Below are 16,428 nucleotides of genomic sequence, written 5' to 3' on the forward strand. Positions count from 1 at the left end.
CCCACTGGCAGGCCCGAGTATCATCTGAAGCCACCCAGCTCTGTGCCTGCCTGCAGCCCCAGACCTCCAGCTTTCTACTAACGTCAGCATTGCCTGCCCTGGGGCAACCCCTGTTTCTCCATGTGTCTCCTCTGGGTCTGGTCATGATGCCTGGGGAGCCAATGCTGCTTTGCTGCGTTGTATCATTTGGGATCAACTTGCCTGACTCTTACAAAGGACTTGAAACCTTGGGGTATGGCCCTGTTGGGGGAGGTCACTGGCAGGACCACAGTAATATCCAAAGGGCAGGGGCCTATGTCAGCTCCAGCTCCTCCACCACCCCGAATCCAGAAAATCCTCCTCCTGTTCTCACCATGGCTCTCCGGCTGTCTCCCCAACCTGCAGCTCTAACTCCCCAGGCCCTGACCTCTATCCTAACCCCTCCCTACTCACCCCAATCCAAAAGCTTTCAGGAGAAGCTTGCATTTCTTGTTTGCAGCAGGACTCTCCTTAAAGAAGCTTATCTTTTTACCCCCACCCCCAAAGCTTTGATGAGCTATTTAACAGTAATTATTTAATCTTTCCTTGTGGACAGTTCTCTGTGCATTCACCCAGCCTGGAGTGTGTGCTTTTTGCCCTTTTGTGACTTGATCAGAACCCCAAGATTTTTCCTCCCAGCATGTTTCCTCCTCTCATGCATACGATGCCTGAAAAGAAATACATATTCTTAAATGATGCTGTCACCTCTCACTCAGAGGAGGAATAAATGTGCCAGAAAGCATTCACAGCTAATTCTGTGGAACAACTGGGACATTTAATAGCTAGCATTTTGTTGGCTCCATAGGGAAGTTAATGATTTGATTTGATTTATTGAGGAGTTTTGTTTGTTATGCTTTGCTGTGTTTCGCCTCCATGCAGAGAAGGAGAAAATGACAAAAGAAGTCTAAGGCCCAGGTAGAGCTCTCTTTTAAGGCAGCATTTCTCAACCTCAGCGCTATTCATAGTTGGAGTGAATAATTCTTTTTTGCAGGGGCCTGTGCTGTGCATCAGAGGATGTTGAGCAGTGTCCCTGGCCTCTACCCAGCAGATGCCAATAGCACCCTCCTTTCCAACTGTGACAATCAAAAATGTCTCCAGACATTGCCAAATGCCTCCTTGGAGCCAAAACCACCCCTGGTTGAAACCACTGTCTTAGGGTCATCTCATTTTGATTATTCAGATAGCACATCATCAAATAACCTTCTGCTCCATCTCAGCCTTTCTCCAATAAGTCTAAACCTTAGTTTAGGGATTGCCACTTACTGGTTATCAGATGTGGCTTTTTAGCTACATCTGAATCTGCCTATAAATTAATAATGCATAGATAATCTAGTTTATAAATCTATTGTTAGTTTAGCTTAAGTGAGTCCCTCTTCCAGACATGAATATACACTGAAGTAAAAAAAAAATTAAGTTTCTGAATCAATAAAACTGACCATCAAAACCTGTGCCAAGGAATTTTGGCTGAAAGACCTGTAACAGCCGCACAGGCTGGATCTTACATCCCAAGCAGGAAGAGGGTGCTTAGGAAAAGATACAAGGAATAACTACACACATCTACATAGAAAATTACATACGGCCTGTCTTGACTCAACCTGTGTTTCCATAAACTAATTAGCCTATCTGTGATTGGTAAATTTTTGGTTACCAATCACATGTAACTTAATGACGTGGAAGCTGTCTTGGTTCATGTGTGTTTTTTTCCCAAGGTGAAGGGAGCCAGAGAGGAGAGAGTCAGTAGAATTAGAACCTCCAACGGGAAGAGAAGAACCTTTGGCTTGCCCATGGGACTAGTAGGAGCCCGGTCAGATCTAGTATATCATGCTGTAACAGAAAAACCTATGGTCACAGGAAAAGAAAAGGCTGGAAAACATCTAAGCAGGGAATGCTGTGGCCGATGAAAAGGCATGGTGGGGTCCCCTCACCAGGATTCCGGTGAATATGAGGTACTAGTAATTACAGACTTCTCTACTTCCTTCTATGATTTAGGAGATAAATAAAATTCAAGATACCTCAGGCTCTCAGCAAGTCACAAGAAAACAAGAAAACATGATGCTGTCTGAGCAATTGGTACAGGAAGCCTGGACTCATTGCTGAGGAAATCAGAACTTCTTTGCAAAAGGCAAGTTCACGTCTCTTCCCAGTACGTAGATATTATGATGCTGACAGCTCCTGATATCACCTTCATCTCAGTTTTACTAAGCATCATGTTTTTCCTGTATTATGATCCAGATGGTGACAATCTGTGGCCAAGATGCTGCCGGGAGATGACTACAGGCACAGCAGAGGAGTTTCAGGCAGGTCAGTGAGTTCATGTGTATTTCAGATGAAGGGGTTGTCATCCATGTCAATATTTAAATAAATTCTTCCTGGTGCCTAAGTGAACTCTTGAATAGCTGACATTCTGTTAACCAGAATTCTCTACTAACTGTCACTTCTGCACATCTGTTGCCCAAATATGATTGGCGGTTGTAGTGAAGATGCTCTAGGATTTCACGGGATTCTCATAAATCATCCAAGAAAATTTGGATGAGGTTGAGAATCATTTTAGGGCTTAATTCATTTTTTCTGGGTTCAAATTTTTTTCTGGGTTAAATTTTTTAAAAATTGATATTCTAGGTATAAAACACATATGGTGATCCTCTATAAGCTGCTCAGTGGCAGAAAATAGCTGTCCAGTTGCTAGGTTTATTTTAATTTGCTTATCCAAATGTTCAGAAAGCAGCCTCAAAGCTCAACTCTTATTATTACAACCAAAGATCAAATTATGGAGTTGCAATAATGATGGGAAAATATCTTGATTTCTGCTTTTGAAGGGGGTTCTTGTAGTCTGTCTTCACTAATGGAAAGACTCAGCCTATACCATTGTGACAAAATGTGGGATTTCAGGGGCTGATGTATATAAGGTGGGGCCTCACACATTCATCTGAGTGATTGTGCACTGTTTATAAAATTTTTTTTTGAGACAGGGTCTCATTCTATTGCCCAGGCTGGAGTGCAGTGGCGTGATCGCAGCTTATTGCAGCTTCTATCTCCTTGGCTCAAGAGATCCTCCCACCTCAGCCTCCCGAGTAACTGGGACCACAGGCATGAGCCACCATGCCCAGCTAATTTTTATATTTTTAGTAGAGACAGGGTTTTACCATGTTGCCCAGGCTGGTCTCAAACTCCTGAGCTCAAGTGATCCACCTGCCTCTACCTCCCAAAGTTCTGGGATTACAAGCATGAGCCACTGCACCAGCCTATATTGATTTCTATATGAATTAACAAAGAAAATCTTGACCATGACTACACAGATAGATTAGCAGTAGAAATGATGCTTTCCTAGCCAATGCAAATACTAAATATTAAAACATATGTGGCTGGGGTGGAGACAGAGTGATTACAAGGTATCCTTGTATCATTGACGAAGGAGAATAAAGAGCAATAACCAGTGGCCTCGGGATTCCAAAGCATAATCCTGGCTCATTCCCTGACTTTTTTCCTTTACAAACACTGGAAGACAAATAGTGCAGTGAGATTCCCTATCTCAATTCATTGGAACTAACTTGCTACTTCTAGGTCAAGCCAAATGGATTAGAGAACAAACTAGGTAGGCCATAAGAATGTCTACGGGGGATCAATTTTTTTTCTCCTGTGCCATTTGAACTGGGGGCTTGACTGAGCCTTTAGACACTCCATCCAAAAGATGTCTCTTGTGAGGGCATTGGCTTTCTTCTCTAAAGAGAGGTTAACAGTATATCCTCTATAACAGAAGTTTGGAGGAATAATTAATAATAATAATAATAAATTGTTCAAAAGCTAAGCACCAATCATGAAAAAAAGTTTATCTTGGTAGCCATTAGCTTTAAGCATGCACTTCTGGCAAACCACCAGAAAAATGCCATACTTTTATCTTGCTGGTGTGTGTGCTTGGAAATAGAGGAATTTTCTTTGGCAGAAAATTCCTAGAAAAATTTTATTTTCAAAGACTAGACAGTTCTGGGTCAGACAGAGGAAGCATACCACACCTTGTGTCTCCTGCTGAATGAAGTTACAAATCTTGGAAAGAAGGCAGTGAGGAGTAATTTGAGGGCTCCGGGAAATAAGTGCTTTGCAGAAAATGTAAGCCATTAAATGCTTATATTAGAAAAGAAAAAAGTCTCAAATCAACAATGGAAATTTCTCCTTAAGAAAGTAGAAAATAAGAGCAAAATAAAACTAAGCAAACAGAAGAAAAAAAATAAATGGCAGAAGTAAATGAAGTTGAAAACAGAAAAGCAAAACTAGTGAGACAAAAGCTTGGTTTTTTTTGGAAAGAGCAATAAAAATGGTAAGTTTTTAGCAAGACTGTTAGAAAAAGGAGAGAAGGAGAAAAGAGACAAAAAAGAAACAAATTACCATGATCATAAATGAAAGAGAGGAAATCATTACAAGCCCCACAGACATTAAAAGGATAGCAAGCAATACGACAGGCAACTCTACACATATAAATATGGCAACTTAGATTTAACGAGGTAATTCCTCAAACTATCAAAGCTCATCTTTGATGAAGTAGATAACCTGAATAGTACTATATCTGTACTTTTATCAAAAAATAAATAAGATAAATAATTTATCTACAAATAAATTTTTAGATTAAGACCTCCTGAAAAAGTAATCTCCAGGCCCAGATGGTTTGGTGGGCAAATTCTATCAAACATTTAAAGACGAAATAACATTAATTCTACACATTCTCTTCCAGAAAACAAAAGAAGAGGGAACATTTCACAACTCATTTTATGAAGCCAGCATTACCTTGGTACCAAAACTGGGCAAAGACAGTACAATAAAATTTCAGACCAGTATCCTTCATGAACATAGACACAAACACAATCAACAAAATATTTCAGCAGCATTCATCAACAAATTCAAATCCAACAATACATTAAAAGGAACAATACACCATGGCAAGGGCAATTTATCCTAAGAATGTAAGGTTTGTTCATCAAAAATGAATCAATGGAATCTGTCAAACTATCAGTATGAAGAAGAAGAAAACACATGATCATATCAATTTAAGCAGAAAAAGCATTTGGCAAACTAGAACACGTATTCATGGTAAAAACTTTCAGCAAACTAAGAATAAAAGAGAACTTCCTCAACTCTGTAAAGGGTGTCTACAAAAACCCTACAGCTAACATCCTACTCCATGCTGAAAGACTGAATGCCCCTTAATTCGGAATAAGACAAAGATATTCTCTTCCACCATCCAAATGTTCTTCAACTAATGGATGAATAAATAGGCCGTGGTCGATACATACAATGAAATTGTACTCAGCAGTAAAAAGGAACAAGCTATTGATACACATGACAGCCTGGATAACACTATGCTTAGTAAAAGGAAGCTAGTCTCAAAAATTTACAGATTGTATTATTCTATTTATTTGATGGTCTCAAAAAAAGCACTGGAAGACAGGTCAGAGGTTGCCAGGGATTATAGGTGGGGAAGGTGATGACCACAAAATACAGCATGAGGTGCTTTATTGAGGTGGTGGAGCTGTTCTTTATCCTGATTATGGCAGTGTTCACATGAATCTATACACGTGTTAAAATTCATAGAAATGTACACCAAAAAAGAAAAAAAGCATCCCTGAGAAATCCTTTAGGCCACCTGCATTTGTTCAAACAGGAGGATATGGAAGCCATTTCAGCCAGAATATATTGCTGGGGAAACAAATTCCATGACCTCTCCTGGCGCTAGTCCTAGAACCATCCAGCCTCCTGCCAACCACCACCTTCCTTTTCAGCGTCTCTTTCTCTACCTCTTTCCTGCCATCTGCATCTCTGTGTGTTCACCTCCAAATCTGCTCCCAGAAAATATTCTTGTGTCAACCACTGGATATGAGTCAGTGAGTTACCTTGTTCCAAGTTGTCTGCATATTAAGTCTTCATTTTAAATACCTAATCAGAGTCTCTCCTTTAAGGGAATTCCAGGCACCTAAGAGCAGAAAGGAGTTGTTTTGGGAAATCCTTCTAGTGCCCATGAAATCACTTATGTAGGCAGCTGCCTATGGATAATGTTGGCCCCACTGCTGACTTTTTGGAACTTTCCATTGTTCTCAGCATTGCCTTTAAATTCGGGTTTTTTTGTTTGTTTTTTCCCACATGTCATAAAATGGCAGCCAGCAGAAATCAAGGCTCTGTGCCTCCTTACTCATATTTTGCAGGAGAAAGGCAGCATCAAAGTATCTTTCAACCATGGAATATAGCTGAGTTTTTTCCCAGGAGATCCATGGTCACCTCTAAGCCAATAACAATTGCCAAGAGAAGGAATGGGCTGTGTGTTGGACTAATTAACAGAGGGAAAATGTCTTTTACAGGGTCTTCATCAGTAGACACAGTAATGATGTTGGAACCTCTCAGACCCAGGTTCTAATCCTGGCTTTCTCTTAGTTATTTCAAGCTGATGATTTTCTGCTTAAAATAAAATTTTAGAAGTTATGCATGAAGCATTTGGTAGCTAGGAGGCACTCGATAAACACTACTAAAATAATTATAACAACCCCAGAACCAGCTCATTTAGCTGCCAATATCTGAAAGCATCATAGTGATGGAAACAAATGTGAAGAGGAAGTCATGATGTGACAGGTACGGTGGAACTAAATGAGGAGAATAAGATATTTCTAATTCATTACTCTCTTAGGTGAAACTTAAGCCAAATAAGATATTTTTTAGTCCATTAGTCTGTGAAGTTTTTAGCAACCCCTAGTGTACAAAACAGCTTAGAAAAATTGTTTTTTTATTCACCCTCTGTATAGAAATACACTAGTGGGGGATCTGGAAAGTATAGTAATTCACAGAAATCTGCATAAATAGGGAGACTGGAATTTTATTTCTTAGGCCTTAAGGGGGAAATAAAAACCTTCTACAGAAGTGGTTCCCATCCTTGGCTGCCCATTAGAATGACCTGGGGAGCTTTTAAAAGCCTTAAATGCCAGGCCATTAGACTCAGACCAATACCAGTAGAGTCTCAGAATGGGAGCCAGGTGGTTACAATGTAGAGTCAAGGTTGGGAGCTAGCATGCTACAGGTATATGGTGCTTTTTGCTGATCTAGTGGAGCTTTACAAGAATGGACCACCTTATTAAAGAGCTTCCACTGAAGTCATTGAGATGATATATTCTGTTGAGTGCAAAAGCCTCTTAAAACGACACCCTACTGGGATCCTTAGCGAACATACAGCCACAAGTAGTTTTTAGGTAATCTCGACAGAGCTGAATTAATAATGTATTTCTGGTTTGGGTGAATAATTTCATACTTCAGCCCAGTAGGAGTTCCATCATTTCTTCTACAACTCTTCTCTATTTGCCACCCATGAATGAATTTTACATTCCCAGAGTTAAAGGCAGGGAAAGAACATCCTGAGAGATGAAGAGATTATGCAGAATAAAACACAAAGCCCTATTATTCAAATAAGTATTTGTGAAACAAAGAAACATTCACTCTAGCAACTTTGAGGAAATAGAATGTGGAAAGCAATTAGTCATCAACATTTAATTTCAAATTGAGAGCTTTGGCTAGCTGTTTTGCTGGAGGCACATGTATCTTCACTTAAAAGTGCACCTCAATTTAAATATGTCAAGTTTTCTCACTTTCACCTCTTCCCTGGAAGCCCATTTTGAGATTTATCAAATTGATGCCTTCTTATGTATTTACTGGCAGTGCATTTTAATCAACGAGTCTTCAAACAGTTTTGCTGAATTACAGGACTAGCTTAACTGCATTAAAATTATCTGCTATAATTCTACACATAAAGAGAGGAATAGAGAGTTTAAAATTTTTCTAACAAATTCTCACAAGTAGACACTTGATGAATAAAAATTTAAAAATTCAATTTCAATAGAACTTCCCAAACCATTGCAAAATGTGTTATATAAAGAAAAGAAGGGTATTGTCAGTTTACTTTGAAAAAACATTGTGAGATGCAAGGAAAAACTTAAAAGAAGAAGAAAAAAATCATCAATGAGTGGTAATTTGATGACATACTGGATATGTATGTAGTCTCAAAATAACTTCCCACAAATCACTTATTAATTCTAAGGGAAAAAGCCACAACTTTCCTGTAGAAAAACCTGGCAGACAATACCTAAAGGAGGTATCGCAACCCTCAGCTCTTGGGGAGGTTTTAGCTACCATGAAATCATATTATGGGAACTTACCTCCTCCCTTGAAACAGCCTTAGCAAAAACTGGTGCAAGTCTATCGGTGCTGGAAAAGTCTTTGGACTCACTAGCAGGAATGGCTTTTGATAATAGATGAGCCCTGGAATACCTCCTAGCTGAACAAGGAGGAGTCTGTGCTGTCGTCAGCAAAACCTGTTGCACCTACATTAATGTGTCTGGAAAAGTGGAAACTAAAGTGGCATCATTTGTCTGGGGTAATACCCAAGGTTTGTTGACTCATGCCAAGGAAATCAAGGATGTGAACACACGAAGAGTAAAGTTAAGAGTGGAGGTTTAATAAGTGAAAAAAAGAGACAAGTTATCTCCTGCAGAGGGAAGGGTCCTGGAGAAGTGGGTTGCCACTTCCATGGTGAAATGCAGAAAGTTTTACAGATGAGCTTGAGGAGGTGGTGTCTGATTTACGTAGGGCAAAAGATTGGTTGGACCGGGCATGCCATTTGCATAGCATTCAAGAATCTGGCCACCCCCACCCCAATTTTTTATTATGCAGATGAATTCTCTACCTGGCCGGTGCCATGTTGCCTGCTGCTTTACTGTACATGTGGTGACAAAGAAAAGGGAAAATGGAGCCCCCGTGTTGAACGTGCCTGGCTCTCAGGTAGCCTTTTCTATTGGCACAGCTGCCAGCATTCACCCGTGCAAGCTTCCAGCTTGCTTATCTATGCCTGCAGCTCGATTTTTCAGGTTGCTCTTTGTTAGAACAGAAATTATTTTTGGGGCTGCTTTTTGTTAAAAGAGAAATTCTGCTGAGGACTCTGTTGCTCTCACTATCTGCCTAAATAATTTCTTTCTAGCTCCTGTATCACTAATTTGAACATTAATGTTCAAATAAGCCAAATGGCTACACACACTTTCCCAAAGTAACCGAAACATGCCAAAACCTTTACTGACTGGTTTCCAGAAATCACTTGGCTTCTCCCATTCCTTGGACCTTTATTCCTCATTATTCTTCTTTTAATATTTGATCCTGCCTCTTTAAAACTCTCATTAAGTTTATATCTTCCAGATTACAAGGATTCCACCTACAGATGACTAGGCAATCCCAATATCGGCCTGCAACAGCAACTTCCATTTACATGGGGCCTCTTGCTGGAATCCGGTCTTTCCCCATGAACAAGTTTTTCATGATCTTTCATTCCCTTCATGACACAGAACAAGAAAGGGAAAAATGCAACTTATCCCCTCTATGCCCCCTTTCAGCAGGAAGTAGCCAGACAGACCCAATGCCCCTCTTCACTGTGCCATTTTCCCTTTCTTGAGACCACAATAGGCAGCAGGTAGACGTGAGCATGGAGGAATATAAAGCGGAAAAGATTCAACCAAGATATTTGTCAGGGGGAAAATGAGGAGAGCAAAGATCACCTGGTGGCCATCCAGCAGAACACCCAGAGGCAAAAATCTTTATCAGAAGTAACTGGACTTCCCTATTATCTAAAGCAAGCATCTGGTTCCAGGTTTCTTTCCCAAAAATTTATAAGTAACTAGAATTTCTATACATCTCTGGAATGCAAGCATATAGAAACTCCTCGTGCATTCCTTGCTGACTTAGGCACCAATGTCTACAAATGTCATCATTTATTATGATTTATTATGATCATCATTATTATGACCTATGTGGCTTACATGGTCCAAATTACCCTTAAGCCCCCCTTTAGGGTTCATAAATACCCCTAAGGAAAATACCCCTGAGACAGGCACGCTCAGTCCTGTCTCGCTGAAGGGCCTCACTGCACTCTTCTGCAGCGTTCTTCCTTTCCTTTCTAATAAAACTTTTCTTTTTCAAACCTATACTGTTGTCTGTAAATTCTTCTCACCAACCTGCGAGTGGACCACTTTCTGATGCCAGGGCTCTGACACCTCACCCAGCAAGAGGTGATTAAAGTTAACATCAGTAATGGGGCAAAGACACTTCATGTACCTCCTGCTTGGATGCACTGAGAACACAATATTGTTACCGTGGCTTTCCTACCAAAAATGCACAGTCTAAATCTAACCACAAGGAAACACCAGACACACTCAAATTAAGAGACATTCCACAAAAGAACTGACCGGTGCACATCAAAAACGTTCAGTTCATGAAGGATTAAAGCAGTCTAAAGAGACATGACATCAAAGCAATGTCTGATCTTGAACTGGATTTTTCCCCCTTTTTCTATAAGGGACATTAGTGGGGAAAAAATGGCTAAATTTAAGTAAGTATTGTATGTGAAAGAATAATGTAGAATCAATGATAATTTCCTAATGCTGATAATTTATACTGTGATTGTATAAAAGAATGTTCTTGTCTTTAGAAAAATATACTTTGAAGTATTTACAAGTAAAGGAAAAGCATGTCTGTAACTTAGTTTCAAATGTTTATTAAAAATGTATGTATATATAATATACATATATGTGCATATAAATACAATTATATGTATAGAGAGAGAGAGAGGGAAACAAAAGCAAATTTGAAAATTGTCAACACTCGGAGAATCTGTGTTGATGAATCAATTTCAAGAATCATTGAAAATTGTAAAACTATTACAAAGGATTGCAGCATTCTTCGCAATATTTTTGCAATTTTCAGTGACAAATTATCTCAAATAAAAACTAAAAAATAAAGGAAGCAGAAATCTCTATGTTTTAAGGACAGATAGATGGGAAGGGCAATCCATATAATCCTACTATTTGGCACATCTGGGAAGTGCAGGAAGGTCTGACTAAATTGGGAAGGATATTAAGAGGAAAGTTCAACCTATGCTCAGTGGAAGTTCATGAGTTTCTTTTTATGATTTAGGAATCAAGACTCCGAGAGTTTGTGCAACTCCTGGAGCATTTTGAAAATTTGAACTTGAGGCCCAGCGCAGTGGCTCACGCCTGTAATCCCACCACTTTGGGAGGCCCAGGCGGGCGGATCATGAGGTCAGGAGATCGAGACCATCCTGGCTAACACGGTGAAACCCCCTCTCTACTAAAAATACAAAAAAAAAAAAAAAAAAATTAGCCGGGCGTGGTGGTGGGCGCCTGTAGTCCCAGCTAATCGGAAGGGTGAGGCAGGAGAATGGCGTGAACCCGGGAGGCGGAGGTTGCAGTGAGCCGAGATAGCGCCACTGCACTCCAGCCTGGGCGACAGAGCGAGACTCCATCTCAAAAAAAAAAAAGAAAAGAAAAGAAAAGAAAATTTGAACTTGAATACTGCAGCAATTTTCATTTTTAGTTAAAAGAAAACATCTGGATTTTGTTCTAACTTATCTTGTTCATATTGTGTCAAATATGATATTCACACTGAATTATGTAACATGCTTGGACCTTTACAAATAATGTTACTTGCTGATCCTGTGATTATCTGCAAGCATATAGGTAAGTACAAATAATGTTACTTGCTGATCCTGTTATTATTTGCAAGCATATGTGTAAATGCAAATAATGTTATTTGCTGTTCCTGTTACTATTTGCAAGCACATATGTAACTAATTACAAGATTTAATCAGTAAAAATACTTTATCAGCCAGTCATGATCTGTAGAACTATTCTCACAATAAAACAAATGAAATTACTGATCTTTTCTATATGAACAGAATATATTTTTAGCCACTCCTAGAGGTGAACAGTTATTGCCTGATTATTTTCTGGATACTCAGATAAGTTCATGTGATAGAATCGATCCTAAAATCTATTGGGAGATATTATCTTTTTTTTTTTTTTTTATTTGAGATGGAGTTTCGCTCTGTCGCCCAGGCTGGAGTGCGGTGGCGCGATCTCAGCTCACTGCAAGCTCCGCCTCCTGGGTTCACGCCATTCTCCTGCTTCAGCCTCCCGAGTAGCTGGGACTACAGGCGCCCGCCACCACGCCCAGCTAATTTTTTGTATTTTTAGTAGAGACGGGGTTTCACCATGTTAGTCAGGATGGTCTCGATCTCTTGACCTCTTGATCCACCCGTCTCGGCCTCCCAAAGTGCTGGGATTACGGGCGTGAGCCACCGTGTCCGGCGGGAGATATTAAATGCACATTTCTTTCTATTGCCTTTAGTTGGAAACTGTAAGGACCAATTTCTGCATAGAATAGATCTCTGTCCCATAGGAAAGTGATTCAGGTGCTGATAAGTTGCCCACTGATGGTAGCATTGACATGTTCCTTCGACTCCCTGTAAATCTGTATCACACTATCACATCTTTATTCACAGCTGGCAACATCACCCCAAGCTTTGAAAGTATGAGACAAATTCATGATTAAGAATATTTCATTTAACAAATATTAATTATCTACTAAATGCTTGACATTGTGCTAGTCTGTGAGGTTTTTCATGTGAAGTGTGGTTGTATTAAAAATCATTTTAAATGGAAAAGAAGTTTTTTTTTTTTAACCTAGAATGGTAAGTCTCATTTGGTAGGTTCAATAGAAAATGTAGTGTGAAGTGATGACCGGGTATATGCCAAGACATAGAGGTTTCCATCCAATGAATGGAAGCAGGAGAGGGAGGTTTACATTAAGCAGAGAAGGGAACTGGAGTACATAGACCACTGATATCATCAACCCTTCCTAGAGAAAAAATGGGTAACAAGAGAAGGGAGAGCAGTCTGCCCTCCCTAAATATTAAAGAAAGAGAAATCACCTCTTTTTTTTTTTTTTTTTTTTTTTGCTAGAAGATAAAACTCATTTGACTTGAGGATGCTCTCAAACAGTCAAAATTTAGGTTAACGTAAGGGAAGGCAAATAGCACAACCAACCCCATAGTCACTAAAAGAAGAAATTATACTTCTGCTCTCAGCTAAAACTTAAAACTTGGGTATTTTTGCTTGGGAAGAAGATTCAGTATTCACCGTCTCTCCCATCACCCGCAGGTATCTAAATTATTCAGGGCATTTAAGCAGGAGCTAGTGACAAATTGGTGCCCAAAGCAGCAGACCTTAAAACCGAGTCATGTGATTACACAGGGGAGGGTCGCCTCTTCTGGGCTCTTTTGAAACCCCAGTAAGATAAATGAGAAATGTGTTCAAAGAAAGAGAAGAATTATTAGGCTTCCTGTTCCTATAACATTAGACTTGCAGACAATGGGTACTTTCTAAATAATATCACATGCCTTAAAAACAACAAACAAAAAAATTGCTTGGGGCTATTGTGCCATCAGAAAATTATACTTAAACCATGTACTATGTGATTACTGAAAGCTCTCATCGTCATGAGCAGAATCAGGGTTTGTTTATAGCATTGTTAGTCGCAATGTTTTATTATGTTTGTCACAATTTACTCTCATATGGAAATGCATTTTTGATAAGGGTAAACATACTATTTTGGCCACAAGAAGGCTTTATCAGTGGAGTTGGAATTGCTGAGTGGAGCTCTAAAATTACTCATACATAGAACTATTGCATTAGTGTAGCTAGAATGCAAACCCACTCACCCGGAAAACGGAAATTACTTCGGCAGAAAGTCCTTCTGCGGTGGTAGGGATGAACCTTTTTCTCATTTCAGCTTTATCTTCCATTTGGCTTTAGTGCCCATATCTTTGAAAAGCTCTGTTAATTTATTTTTAAATCACCAAAATATAATGACTTCAGGTACTTTTCCCAGAGTTGTTTTGTCCCCAGTCTCATAAAATTTCCATATGTATGTATATGCCAAATGCAAACTTTAGTTACAGGGCAGTCTATGATGCTTCAAGGTGAACTTTATCTCCCCATCAATAAAGTAGTTGAGTGTTTTTCTCTTTGTAACAGTGGATAAAGAAGTATAAGGAGCTGCATCCAAATCGCCACTTCTGTTCTTAATATATAGGACCTGGGACTCAATATGGCAGACAGGGTATTTTACAAGGGGGGCTTGGATGGCATTCTCCTGGGAGAAATCTAGGCACTTGTAAAGAAACTGTCATGTACAAGCACTGGCTAACTCTCTCCCTAAAATGTCTATCTTTTGTCTTATGGATTGCCTATGAATTAAAAACTGTTTAAATCAAATTCCATTTTTTAGTTGGGTTGTTGCTTACTTATTTTTCCTTTTTTTTTCCTTTGAGACAGAGTCTCGCTGTGTTGCCCAGGCTGGAGTGCAGTGGCGCGATCTCGGCTCACTGCAACCTCCGCCTCCCAGGTTCAAGCAATTCTCCTGCCTCAGCCTCCCGAGTAGCTGGGACTACAGGCACATGCCACCACACCTGGCTAATTTTTTGTATTTTTAGTAGAGACGGGTTTTCACCATGTTAGCCAGGATGGTCTTGATCTCCTGACCTCGTGATCCACTCTCCTCGGCCTCCCAAAGTGCTGGATGACAGGGGTGAGCCACCGTGCCCAGCCCTTCCTTATGATTTAATTTTAAAAAATACACTTTACACTAAAATCAAATATGGCTTGCATTCATTTCTACTCCTTTTAGTTAACAGGGTGTTAAAATTCTTCCTTCATGATTAAATAAAATATAAGTATAGGATTTATCCTCCAAATTAGACCATGCTATATATCATGTTTATCAGTATTTCACAGCTATTTTCCAGCTATAGTTCTAATTCATTCTTATAAAAGAGTGCATAATATTCGACATCTTGGATATTCTATAACTTAGTCCCTCATTTGCCTTTGGTGGATATTTAGTTTCTACTCTTTCGTCAACATAATCAATGTTGCAGTTAGCATCCTTATGGACACATTACTATATTTTCCATTTTCCCATTTGTATTTCTTCCTGTTAGATTTCCCCCCAAAATGGAACTGCTGAGTCAATAAGTATGAATACTTTTAAATATTTAAAAATACCTTTAAATTATTTTCCCAAAACATTGAACTACAAAAATTCAACTTCAACCAACAAGCTATGAAGTATTTTGACTTTCCACATCTGAAATCACTGGCTCTTTTAAATTTTGTCCAGGTCTGGGGCAAGGAATGCCTAAGATGAGCCTGGGACATCTTTGCATGCCAAAACCCAAGGATGCTTTCAGAGACTAATGGTGCTGGGCCAAGGAGTCACATAAGCAAGTTCGAAGGGGGGGTCTCCCACAGATAAACTTGGGAGAATTTAAGCACCAATAATAATAGTTATTATTATAATGGATTTGAGCATACACACACACAGATCTTCATTTGTATCATATATGTGAAAGTATGTATACCATATATCATAATATAAAATTCTTAATTCTTTTCAGCAAAAGACTACCAGAAACAGCTGTACTTGAACAAGTTAGATGACTTTCTCTCATTTATTGCAGCAAAGGAGAATGCATATCACAGGGAACTGGGGCTGATGGCGCGGAGATTGGAGGAGGGGAGAAGGAAACATCTCAGTAAGAAGGTGTTAGAAAGAACCTGGGCATTTGGGCTTTGGCTGGGTAGTTTTGCGGGGGGTGGGGGGGTGGCCAAGGAAGGTTTGTTCTAAATTGGGTGTTGTCAGAAAGCAGAAGCAATTCTATGATTGAATATCTCAATAAATCTTATCTACAGGCAGGGCAGATTAGATTGAGGATAAAGACATAATTGGTAAGGAGCAGTCACTCATATTAGCCAAGAGAGGGGAAGGTTGGTATTTTGTGGGCTGCACCATGACTGTCTGCAGTGGATGTTCTGTGAGATTGTTCATGTCCAACAGGATAGCAACATGACTTACCTGTGTTAGATCAGTCAGTAAGAACATTGAGACTTACCTGGGAGTGTCAGATCAGCTCAGAGACCTGCTTTTCCTATATAGGTAATGATAGGTAGGTAGATAGATGGAGCCAAACAGAGAAAGCCACATTGAAAAAAAAAAAAATGCAAGAAAGAAAAAAGAAGCTTCATGGGTCACCACTGGAGGTGGTTATTAAACCTATTTCATTTCAAAATTGGTTATTAAGCAGAAAGAATTAAGTATTTATCCTGCTTTTCCAGAAAAAGTCTACATTAGGATAACCGAGTAGCCCCAGTTGATAAGGGATAGTTCTTCATAGAGAAGAATGGCTGCCAATAAATGTGGGAAAATGATAAAATTAGAAAATTGCCGTTTTGCAACCCATTTAAAAAGAAGACTCAGGCTAAGATCATCTGAGGATGCTAAAGCAAATAGGGGAAAGATGAATGGAGAATTGGATATTTACATGTTGCCAGAATATCATGTAACAAATTACATACTGGTCACAACTGGAAAAACACAACTTTATAATGCAGGATCAGATTGTTGACACTTTGGATGAGAAATGCTAGACCCACTAATAGCGGACAGCAGACATTTTCTCTACATTATCTATGCACTAAGCAGCGC

The 16,428-nt window shown here is 39.4% G+C and overlaps 2 long non-coding RNA genes across 4 annotated transcripts in view; one reads left to right on the top strand and one right to left on the bottom strand.

Annotated features, from left to right (window-relative positions):
* The window catches only part of LOC107975734 (uncharacterized), a 190,155-nt gene that overhangs the window by 74,098 nt on the left and 99,629 nt on the right, over positions 1 to 16,428 (bottom strand). The window lies entirely within an intron of this gene.
* On the top strand, positions 2,008 to 5,392 carry LOC134810524 (uncharacterized). Its single transcript, XR_010158811.1, has 3 exons — positions 2,008 to 2,140; positions 2,251 to 2,319; positions 4,742 to 5,392. It is a non-coding gene; the product is annotated as an uncharacterized LOC134810524 (long non-coding RNA).

The sequence above is a fragment of the Pan troglodytes genome, chromosome 6 (assembly GCF_028858775.2).
Source record: "Pan troglodytes isolate AG18354 chromosome 6, NHGRI_mPanTro3-v2.0_pri, whole genome shotgun sequence".
Lineage (NCBI taxonomy): Eukaryota > Metazoa > Chordata > Mammalia > Primates > Hominidae > Pan > Pan troglodytes.